General features: G+C 53.5%; 1 long non-coding RNA gene across 1 annotated transcript; it reads left to right on the top strand.

Annotated features, from left to right (window-relative positions):
* Positions 1-1,088: 1,088 nt before the first annotated feature.
* On the top strand, positions 1,089-4,069 carry LOC127472699 (uncharacterized). The gene is made up of 4 exons (XR_007905104.1): positions 1,089-1,347; positions 1,473-1,553; positions 2,286-2,946; positions 3,005-4,069. It is a non-coding gene; the product is annotated as an uncharacterized LOC127472699 (long non-coding RNA).
* Positions 4,070-11,083: the final 7,014 nt, after the last annotated feature.

Below are 11,083 nucleotides of genomic sequence, written 5' to 3' on the forward strand. Positions count from 1 at the left end.
TGTGGATCCGTGGAGAGAGGAGCCCAGGCTGGAGCAGGTTTGGTGGCAGGACTTGTGACTCTGCAGGGGACCCACAGGGAGCAGTTCCTGAAGGACTGACCCCATGGAAGGGACCCACAGGGAGCAGTTCCTGAAGGACTGACCCCATGGAAGGGACCCCCCACTGGATCGATTCCGTAAGGACTGATCCGGTGGAAGGACTCAAGCAGGAGAAGTTCATGAAGAACTGTCTCCCATGGGAGGAACCCCACGCTGGACAGGGAAAGGACTCTTCGCCCTGAGCAAATGTTTGATGAAGTGACCATGAAACCCATTCCCCTTTCCCAAAGCGATATAGCCGGAATTTATTTATTATTTATTTATTGTGCATCTTGAACTCCATGTACAACTGGCCAGTGCAATAATAAAAATTAGTTTTCTATCCCAAACAGACCAAAAAACTAGGGATAAAACACCTAGCTTTTTAGCCTGTTTGGGATAGAAGACTAAACCCTGTGTGTTTGGTCTCACCTCTCACTCCACCGGTCCCGGTATCTCCACAGGTGATTTTCGCGCTGGTGCAGCCGTGTGGTGACTTTGACACACCGGCCCACAGCACTTGGGGCTGGTTTCCGACCGGAGCTGCACTGCTGTTCCTGAGCAGCAGTTTATTGCCCCTTTCTTAGTCCGTGCCCGGCCGAAGGGCGCTGGCGGGAGCCGCTCTGCCCCGCGAGCCCTGAGGGCGCAGCGATGGCGGCGCCGCTCCCTCAGCGCCGCCCCGGGGCGGAGCGGGCGGCCTTTGGCGCCGGGCCGGGCCCGCGGGTGCTGCGGGCTGCGCTCGGCCATGGCCGCCCCCGCCGAGCCCGGGGACCCGCCCGGCTTCCAGAGGCCGCCGGCGATGCTGCGGCTGAAGCGCAAACGCCGGCAGAGGAGCGAACCCGCCGCTGCCGCCGCCGCCGCCCCGGCCCCGCGGGGCCCCTCCGCGCCCGCCCGCCGCAACCCCTTCTGCAGCCTGAACAACAACAACGCGCCTCAGCGGGCGGCGGCCCCTCAGCCCCCGGCCCCGGCGGGCGGGGATCCATCGGCAGCGCCCTTCTGGCAGGTGGGACCGAGCCCCGGCACCGGGGGCTCTCCGCGTGGCGCCGGAGAGGCGAGGGGAGACGCGGGGAGGGGACTCGGCGGCCTCGCCCTTCAGCGCCGTCGCCATCAACCCTCGCCCTCAGTCCTCTCCCTCAGCACCCTCGGCCTCAACCCGCACTCTCAGTCCCGAGCCCCTTTTAAATCCTCACCGGGGCTCGTCCCGGCCTCATACAAGTCAGTCTGGACTCTTGCTCGGCACCGTGTGGGGATCTCCTGCTCGCCCCAGGGGTGGGTGTTCGCAGCCTGGCCGTGCTTGGGATCAGCCGTGAAATGTCACTGCCGGGGCGTTTTTTAAAATGATCGGCCCGGTGCTTCCTTTGCTCCCTTGGGCCTTACGCTGCTGTTTCGTTCAGTTTTTAGAGCCTGCCTGTGAAGAGAAGCCCCCCGGGAGAGCAGAGCCCGCGGGAGGAGCCGACATCCTCACCCTGACCGAGGTAGGAAACATCACACGGTGCTGGAAAGGTTTTAGCTGCTCACAGGGCACAAAGAAAGCTGAAACTGCTTAACTGGTTGGCCATCTCTCAATAAAATAACGTACTAAAATGTCAGTATTCATGAAAACTATTTTTTTTATTATTATTATTATTAACATGAAAATATAAACATAAAACATAATAACAATTGTAATTTTAATAATATAATATTTCACCTTTATTATTTTCATTTATCTCTATTTTTACTTTATTTGATTTATTTTAGGAGTACTTTTAGTAGTAGTAGTAGTAGTAGTAGTGTATTTATTTAAATCAGGGTGAACAAAGAATCAATAAATTGCTGCTAAATAATGAAAGTGGAATTCAAATCCATTGGGAAACCAGCCTGAATTGCTGTGGGCAGGTAAATCACATGGCTGCACCAGGGCAAAAATCACCTGTGGAGACATTGGGACCAGTTTTGTGAGAGGTGAGACCAAACACACAGGGTTTAGTCTTTTAGCCCAAACAGAGTGAAAAAATAGGGTTTTTTAATGCTAAACAAGCTATGGTTTGAGTCTGTTTGGGATAGAAAACTAGTTTTATTGCCGTAGTCTGGAGTAGCTGGGGTTCAAAAGGCACAGTGCATGAATCATAAATAAATAATAAAAAAATTACTGCTGTATAAGGTGGGAAAAATGGGGAGTGGGGTTTCTGGTCAGTTCATCACACACTGTTCCTGTCACTGCTCAGGGAGAAGAGTCCTTTCCCTGCTCCAGCCTGGGCTCCTCTCTCCAGGGACTGCACTTCCCTGCCAGGACCCTGCTCCGGGTGGGGTGCCCACAGAGTCACAGCTTCCTTCGGGCATCCCCCTGAGCCAGGGGGCTCCTCCAGGGGCTGCAGGTGGGTCTCTGCTCCACCATGGACTTCCAGGGGCTGCAGGTGGATCTCTGCTCCTCCAGGGGCTGCAGGTGGGTCTCTGCTCCACCATGGACTTCCAGAAGCTGCAGGTGGATCTCTGCTCCTCCAGGGGCTGCAGGTGGGTCTCTGCTCCACCATGGACTTCCAGAAGCTGCAGGTGGATCTCTGCTCCTCCAGAGTCTGCAGGTAGATCTCTGCTCCCTGTGGACCTCCAGGGGCTGCAGGTAGATCTCTGCTCCCTGTGGACCTCCAAGGGCTGCAGATGGATCTCTGCTCCACCATGGACTTCCAGGGGCTGCAGATGGATCTCTGCTCCACCATGGACTTCCAGGGGCTGCAGATGGATCTCTGCTCCACCATGGACTTCCAGGGGCTGCAGGTGGATCTCTGCTCTCCAGGGGCTGCAGATAGATCTCTGCTCCTCCAGAGTCTGCAGGTAGATCTCTGCTCTCCAGGGGCTGCAGGTGGATCTTTCCTCCTCCAGGGACTGCAGGTGGATCTCTGCTTCTCCAGGGGCTGCAGATGGATCTTTGCTCCTCCAAGGGCTGCAGGTAGATCTCTGCTCCCTGTGGACCTCCAGGGGCTGCAGGTGGATCTCTGCTCCCTGTGGACTCTGTTTGGGGTTGCCTGGCCAGGTTTTGGTAGCAGGGGGGCTGCAGGGGTGGGTTCTGTGAGCAGTTTCTGGAAGCTTCCCCCAGGCCCAGCCGGGTCCAGGACGGAGCAAGGCCGAGCCCAGCAGAGACGGCAGTGACGCCTCTGGGAGAACGGACTGGAGAGGGGAAAATAAAGTCCTGGCAGAGATGGAATTGTGCTCTGAGAAGTGAGGAGTGAGAGCAGGGGAGAGGAAGAGCCCTGCAGAGCCCCGAGCCCACTCCTGTGCCGTGTGTTCCCAGTCCTGCAGTGCGAGCTCCCTGTCGCTGTCATCTTCCCACTGGGACAGCGTGGAGGGTCTGGAGCCTTCCCAGTGGGAAAACTCTTGTCCAACGGACTCTTGGTCTTGGGACAGCTCTTCCCAGTCAGACAGTAGTTCTTGGTAGCTACTGAATTTTCCTTGGGACTGCCCTTCCATGCTGGTTTCTTCCTAGCTGGGCAGTTTTTGGGAGCTGCTGCCTTTTCCTTGGGGCTGCTCTTCCTCGCTGTATTCTTCCCAGTCGGAAAAACTCTTGGCCAAAGGAGTCCCCGGCGTTCTCCGGGTGCCAGGGTTTGTGCCAGGTGTTGTAACCGACATCATCTCCCCACTGGGACAGCTTGTCCTCATTCCCAGTGGAGGGGGAACTCATTTGCTCTTTAAATGGGGCCAAAAATGCGGAGGGTAAAATGTAAATAAAACAGAAATACGCAAATGTAAATAAAAATATAATTGTGTAAATGCAAATAAAATATAAATATGTAAATAAATATAACTATGTAAACAAATATAAATATGTTAATAAAATATAAATATGTAAATAAAATATAAATATGTAAATGGAATCTAAATATAAATATGTAGATGTAACTAAAATGTAAATAACGTGCAAATTGAATGTAAATAAATGTCAGCAACATGCAAATCAAATGTAAATAAATGTAAATAAAATACAAGTAAAATGTAAATAAAGTGTAAATAAAACAAACACATCTGGTACCTTGATTTTTTGATGGGTTTGGATTCGACTGATTAAAAACCAGCCCCAAATCCCAGGGTCAGCTCGTCAGAGGTGACAAACCCTGCTGTGATGGGGCTCAAACCACCTCACAGATCCCGGCTGGCAAAGGCTTTGGCAATCCAGAAGTCTGGATGTGCAAGAATGGCAGACAAGCAATGAGTACTCACCTTGTGGATGTTGCTGAAGGAGTAGGAATTGGCTGCCCTGGGAGTCAGAGCCTTAGAATGATAGAATCATAGAATCAGCTGGGTTGGAAGGGACCTCTGAGATCATCAAGTCCAACCCTTGATCCAACCCCGCTGTGGTTCCCAGCCCATGGCACTGATGCCACATCCAGTCTGTCCTTAAACACCTCCAGGGATGGAGAATCCACCCCCTCCCTGGGCAGCCCATTCCAATGGCTGAGCACTCTCTCTGCAAAGAAATTCTTCCTAATATCCAACCTAACCCTCCCCTGGCACAGCTGCAGACCCAGCCCTCTTGTCTTGCTGATGGTTGCCTGGGAAAAGAGACCAACCCCCCCCTGGCTCCCCCCTCCTGTCAGGGAGTTGCAGAGAGTGAGGAGGTCTCCCCTGAGCCTCCTCTTCTCCAGGCTGAGCCCCCCCAGCTCCCTCAGCCTCTCCTCACAGCACTTGTGCTCCAGTCCCTTCCCCAGCCTCGTTGCTCTCCTCTGGACCTGCTCCAGCCCCTCCATGTCCTTCCTGAGCTGAGGGCCCAGAACTGGACACAGCACTCCAGGGGTGGCCTCGCCAGCGCTGAGTCCAGGGGCAGGAATCACTTCCCTGACCCTGTTGGCCACCCTGCTCCTGAGCCAGGCCAGGATCCACTGGCCCTCTTGTCCCCCTGGGCACACTCTGGCTCCTGTTCAGCTCCCTGTCCATCCCCACTCCCAGCTCCCTTCCTGCCTGGCTGCTCTCCAGCCCCTCTGGCCCAGCCTGGAGCTGCCGGGGGTTGTTGTGGCCAAAGTGCAGGACCCGGCCCTTGGCCTGGTTGAACCTCATCCTGTTGGAATCAGCCCAACCCTCCAACCTATCCAGGTCCCTCTGCAGAGCCCTCCTGCCTTCCAGCAGATCAACACTTTCCCCCAGCTTGGTGTCATCTGCAAATTTGCTGATGATGGACTCAATCCCCTCATCTAAATCATCAATAAAGATATTAAACAGAACTGGGCCCAGCACTGATCCCTGCCCTTCTCATCTTCCTGCCGGGGCTCCTGATGCACTGCTGGCATTCCAGCCCCAGCCCAATCCTGCTGACAGCCCAGCCTATGAGTTGATACACAATCAACTTCCAACATTTTCCAAGCTTCCGGGTCTCAGGTGGCAGCGGGAAGTAGTTCTGAGCTATTTCCCATCTGGATGTGTTTATGGCTCCTGGCAGTTTTGATCAAGACTTGTTGAAACTTGTTCCCCATAAGGATTTTTGGATTTGTCTGGGTGTCTGATTGGCGTGTTTGCAGCTGGCCTGTATGCCTGGAAAGGTCAGGATTCTCTGGGAACGGGCCCAAGCCCAGACATACAACACCTTCCTGCCACGTGAGGGCTCAGATAATTGGAAAAGCCTCTTACAGGAAAACTAAGGCAAGAATATTTTCTTCCTTCAGGTCTAGAGATCTGGCACTGTCAGAAGCTTTAAAACAACCCACCTTGTCTCAGCTCTGTGCTGGAGCCTTTTCTTCCTTGGATTTCACTGCCCCTACTCAGTGCTGGGCTAGTGGAAGGTGTCTGTGTCCATGGCAGGGGAAGTTTGCACTAAATTATCTTTAAAGTCCCTCCCAACCCTTAACATTCTATGATTCTTATGATAATTACTTGTATTCAACACCAGTTTCTTGTAGCTCTGAGGGGGCCCTGAGGCTGCCTGGGGGGTGAGAATCCTTGGAAAGGGCAGCCTGAGAATAAATAAATCCCAAACCCCGACCTCTGGTGCCTTCCAGTCCCACTGACCAGCCAGAATGTCAGGAGAGGAGTGGCTCCAGGTCCAGAGGAAATCCCACCAGCTGGGGGGGTTTATCTGGAGAAGAGGAGGCTCAGGGGGGACCTCATTGACAGGAGGGGGCAGGGAGGGGGGTCGGGCCCTGCTGCCATGTCCGAGGGAAAGGAGGAGAGGGAATGGCCTCAAACTGCCCCAGGGCAGGGTCAGGTTGGAGATCAGAACAGTTTTTCCCTACAAGAGTGGTCAGACGTTGGGATAAGTGTTGCAGGTCGGCAGTGGGATCCCGAGGGAGGGCTGAGGCAGCATCGCTGGGAGCCGAGCTCCATCTGCCGGGGAATGCAGCGGGTCACAGGAGGAGCCCCGAGGAGCCCTTCCCGGCTGTCCCGAGGAGCCCTTCCCGGCTGTCCCGCTGCCTCGGGCGCTGCTGTCACCCCGCTCGCTGCCTCCCCGCGTCCTCTGCCCGGCGGAGAGGGGATGCGGTCCCCCCTCGGGATGAGGGGATGCTCCCCCTGCCTGCCCCGCGGAGATGGGGAGGTGTTTCCTGGGCCAGGAGCTGGAAATCGCGCTGAGTCACTGTTTGCAGACATGGGATTAAATGGTTGAATCATGGAATATCCTGAGCTGGGAGGGACCCCCAAAGCTCATCCAGTCGAAGCCCTGGCCCTGCCCAGGACATCCCAACACTCCCCCCTGTCCCTCAGAGCATTGTCCAAACCCTCCTGGAGCTCTGGCAGCCTTGGGGCTGTGCCCACTGCCCTGGGGAGCCTGGTCAGTGCCAACCACCCTCTGGGGGAAGAACCTTGTCCTGAGATCCACCCTGAGCCTGCCCTGTCCCAGCTCCAGCCCTTCCCTGGCTCCTGTCCCTGCTCCCAGAGGTCGGAGCTGCCCCTCGGGAGGAGCTGCAGCCCCCAATGAACCTCCCCTCAGTCCCCTCCAGGCTGGACAAGCCAAGTGCCCTCAGCCACTCCTCATATGGCCCTTCCAGGCTTTTCACCACCCCTGTGTCCCTCCTTTGGATGCTCTCCAACAGCTTTACATCCTTTTTATATCGTGGTGCTCAAAACACCCCCAGGACTCGAGGTGAGGCCACCCCAGCACAGAGCAGAGCTGAGCTTTGCACCCTCTGAGCTTGTACATCCTAAAAGGACCCACTGCCATCCCCTGACCCCAACACTGTTAGCACACCCCATCTGTGCAGTTTGTGTTTAACATTTCAACAGGGTGTGGTAACAGCCTAGACTTTTATGTTCCCAGGGCCCATGTCCATGACAGTCACGGCCTCCACCTCTTTCCCCCTTTAAGGCCCTCTGCTTTCCAACTGGGAAAAATAATTTCTTCTTCCATCCACCCCTGCTCAGCCATTCTCCAGGAAGGCCTGAGTCAGATGTTTGGTACCTAAACCAAATACCTGAGGAAGGTGGGGAAGGAGACAATTGCTGGAGGGAGACACACAGTTACTAAACCAGCCTAATGTAAACAAGATCTAAAGCAAGAGTTCAAAGTTATTAAAACTAGGGGAAAATGCCAAAGAAGGAAATTCTTCTCTGTTCACTCACCCAGCTCGGGAGCCAATCTGGAACCTGCTTCCCCATCCCTGAAAGGTGATTTATGGGCATGTTTTTAAACTGCAGACAACAATAACAACAACAACAACCTCCTCTCCGTGCACCTTTTCATCAACTCGGAGCTCCAAGGGCTTCTCAAAGATCTGTGTCACTGCTCCTGTGTGCAGGTGGGGACACCCAGGCACAGGAAGGAAGGGGTTCTGCTGCAGCAAGCCAAGAACTCGGGGATAAATCCTTAGTCAGGGACATCCTGTGCTGAGATGCATCACTCAGCAGACAAAAGTCATAAAGCTCCATCCATGGTGTGTGTGAGCAGTGGCACAAACGAGAAAAGAGACACTTGAGGAGTTGGATTCTGAGAGATCTGAGCAGTCCCCGTGACAAAATGAGGTTGTTCCCCTCCTTGCAGCATTTGCCTCCTTTAGCATCACAGAGGAGAGCCTAATTCCTAGGATGGTTTACCTCTAAAACGTTTGTTTTACCAAGGATAGAAAAGAAAAACATCCAGGACTTTTTGTTTTGTTTTGTTTTGTTTTGTTTTGTTTTGTTTTGCTTTGCTTTGCTTTGTTTTCCCCAGCTATTTACAAATTCCCTATGCTGGAAGGAGAAACCACAGTTTGGGGACTCTTCTTGCACCTCTTTAATAGACAATGAAAAAACTCATTCTCTTGGCAGAGCTGGTTTTTCTTTCTCTCCCAGAGGTTTTTCTGTTTCCCAGTTGCAGTATCCACATGGGAAGGACAACAGGTGGGAAACCTAATTTTAGTTATTTACAGCCCCTCTTCTCCCCCAGCTCGCTCTTGTGTGTCACTAAAACCACGAAGCTTCCTGTGGGAGGCAAATCTCAATATTCCTTTAAGATCTTGCTGCAAAGAGGCACAAAAATCTCCCTCCCAGAAGTGACTGGAGGGGTCTCCCTCTTCCACCAGCTCTTTTCTGAGTACTCTGTGGTGGTGAAAGCCTTGAGAAGTGGCAAAATTCACCACCCCCAAAGAGGGAACTCAACGAGTGACTAATTCCTCACGTCTTTACTGGAATGAGTGGACACTGGGAAGCTTCCTGGACGTGCCACGTGGTGTCTGAAGGAGAATGAAGGTGCATGGAAGGCTTTAGAAAGCAGAAAGGACACAAATATTTTACAGCAGGTGATGTGGCTCAAGATTCAGGGAGCTTAGGCAGAACAAAGGGATCCCACTGACCAAGTCAAACTAATGGGATCACACTTGGAAAGGCAGGACTACGAGGTGAAATATCTGCCCTTTTAATACCTTAGGGCTGCAAGGTGACCCAGCTGAGCCTGTGGGATCCCAGCCACAGTCTGGACAGCACGGAAAAGTGGCCAAAAGCCCTGTGTGGGAAGAGCTCGATTTTTCCAAGAGCTGAGACTGTTTGGAAATGCTTCTGATCAGCTGTGGTTCAACAGGCTGACTCACCCCAACCGTGTCACTGCTACTTCCCACAAAGTGAGGCTCCTGGAAGGCCCAGGATTCCCAGCTCAGCTGGCAGGTTCCAGCCTCTGGCAGCCAGGATCATTTTGGTGTCATCATTTCCCAAAGAACACCACTGAACATTATTCCAGGAGCACAGGGGCAGGCATTTGCCACGGGCAGAAAGGCTCTCCCTTCCCAAAACAGGACGACTGTTCTTCCTCTTCTCAGCCCACGGGATGGACACACTGGCTGTGGGATCCCACATTCCCACAGAGTGCCACGTGCTGGGCTGACATCACCGTGCTCCTGGTCTGCAGGAAGCCGGAGAAGTGTCGGAGACACCGGGAATAAAACAGGAAAAGACAGGGAAGACTTGCTTCCCCCTCTGAAAATTTAGCTGCTGTTTTTTACAGGGTACAAGGAAAAACATTCCCATGTGAAATAACCCACCCTGCCTTGTTTCAGAGCACGGATATGTCAGAGAGGAAGGGTGAAGTTTGGGGCTTCACGCGGGGATTTTGCTGTTTGAGTAAAAATTAACTGATTTTCAGCCAATTTCAAAGGACTTCCATGCAATATGAAGATATAGGGACCACTGGGCTCCTTGGACAAAGATCCTATAAAAAGGTGGAGGATGCTGGAATATCCAGGCTGGGCTCTGTGGGATGAGATCCCTCAGGTGCCCACCTGCCAAGCTGCCAGGGCTGGGACACCTGTGATGTCCCTGCAGTGGCAACCAGAGCTGTTCCAGCCCTGGGGAACAGCCCAGCAAGGACATGGAGCTGCTGGAGAGAGGCCAGAGCAGGCCCCAAGAGGATCCCAGGGCTGGAGCAGCTCTGCTGGGAGGAAAGGCTGGGAGAGCTGGGATTGTTCAACTGGAGAGGAGAAGCTTTGGGGTGACCTGATTGTGGCCTTGCAGGGCCTGAAGGAGCTCCAGGAAAGATGGAGAGAGACTATTTCCAAGGGCTGGAGGGACAGGACAAGGGGAATGGCTTCAAACTGAGAGAGAGTAGGGTTAGATGGGATATTGGGAAGGAATTCCTGGCTGGGAGGGTGGGGAGGCCCTGGCCCAGGTTGGCCAGAGAAGCTGTGGCTGCCCCTGGATCCCTGGAAGTGTCCAAGGCCAGGCTGGACGGGGCTTGGAGCAACCTGGGCTGGTGGAAGGTGTCCCTGCCCATGGCAGGGGGTGGAATGAGATGATCTTTGGGGTCTCTTCCAACCCAAACCAGTCTGTGGTTCCACGAACTCGGAGATTTTGCTCCTGAGGGGAGATGGGACTGAGCATCCATCAGGAATGAACGTGGCAGTGTTGTGGGGCACACTCAGATGTCAGAGAGCTCCTGAGGAGCTGGACCTGCAGGCTGCCCTGGACTCAGGCTCTCTCCTCTGCTCACAGGATGTGTCAAGTGTAAGGTGACAGTAAGATTGCCATCTAAGCTTCCCCAGAAAAACTACACATGTTCCCCTCTTTGAGGCATTTGAAAGTAAAACAGCCAGAGGCACTTTTTACATGCTCCAGGAAATTCTCTATCAGCAGGGAACAGGTTGTCTCTCTTTTGACAGCCCTCCTTCCCTGAGGAAGCAGCGTTTTCTAAAGCCCACAGAGCAGACCTGCCCCCCCCTCCTTGCTCTCAAAGCAGCCCGTGTTTTAAATCTGTGTATTAGATTTTCTTTCTAAATTGTTTTATCCTCCTCTCGAAAACCCAAACAATTCCCAGACAGTGACTCGTGCTGACTAATCCAGTCTGGGAGCCTTCTAGGTGTCCCTGTAACCTAAAACCAGAAAACAAGCTTCCTAATTCAGTAGCTAGACATTCCAATGGAGACCTGCAGGTTCTGAGCTTTTTATTTTCCTTCTCCTCGGGGTTAAACACGCTTTTATCTCCACGGTGCCTCCCTCCCCCAGCAGGCAGGAGTTGAGATGAGCTGTAATTCGGACATTCCTTCCCTGCCTACACTTCAGAAGTTCTGCTCCACGGGGCAGAGCCCAGTGGCAAAGCTCCTGTGAGCCCTCAACCAGGGCAAAAAGGGAGGAAAGGTGGTGCCTTCCA

The sequence above is a fragment of the Manacus candei genome, unplaced genomic scaffold, assembly GCF_025592945.1.
Source record: "Manacus candei isolate 608988 ecotype Guabito, Panama unplaced genomic scaffold, ASM2559294v1 h1tg000031l, whole genome shotgun sequence".
In the NCBI taxonomy this organism is placed as follows: Eukaryota; Metazoa; Chordata; class Aves; order Passeriformes; family Pipridae; genus Manacus; species Manacus candei.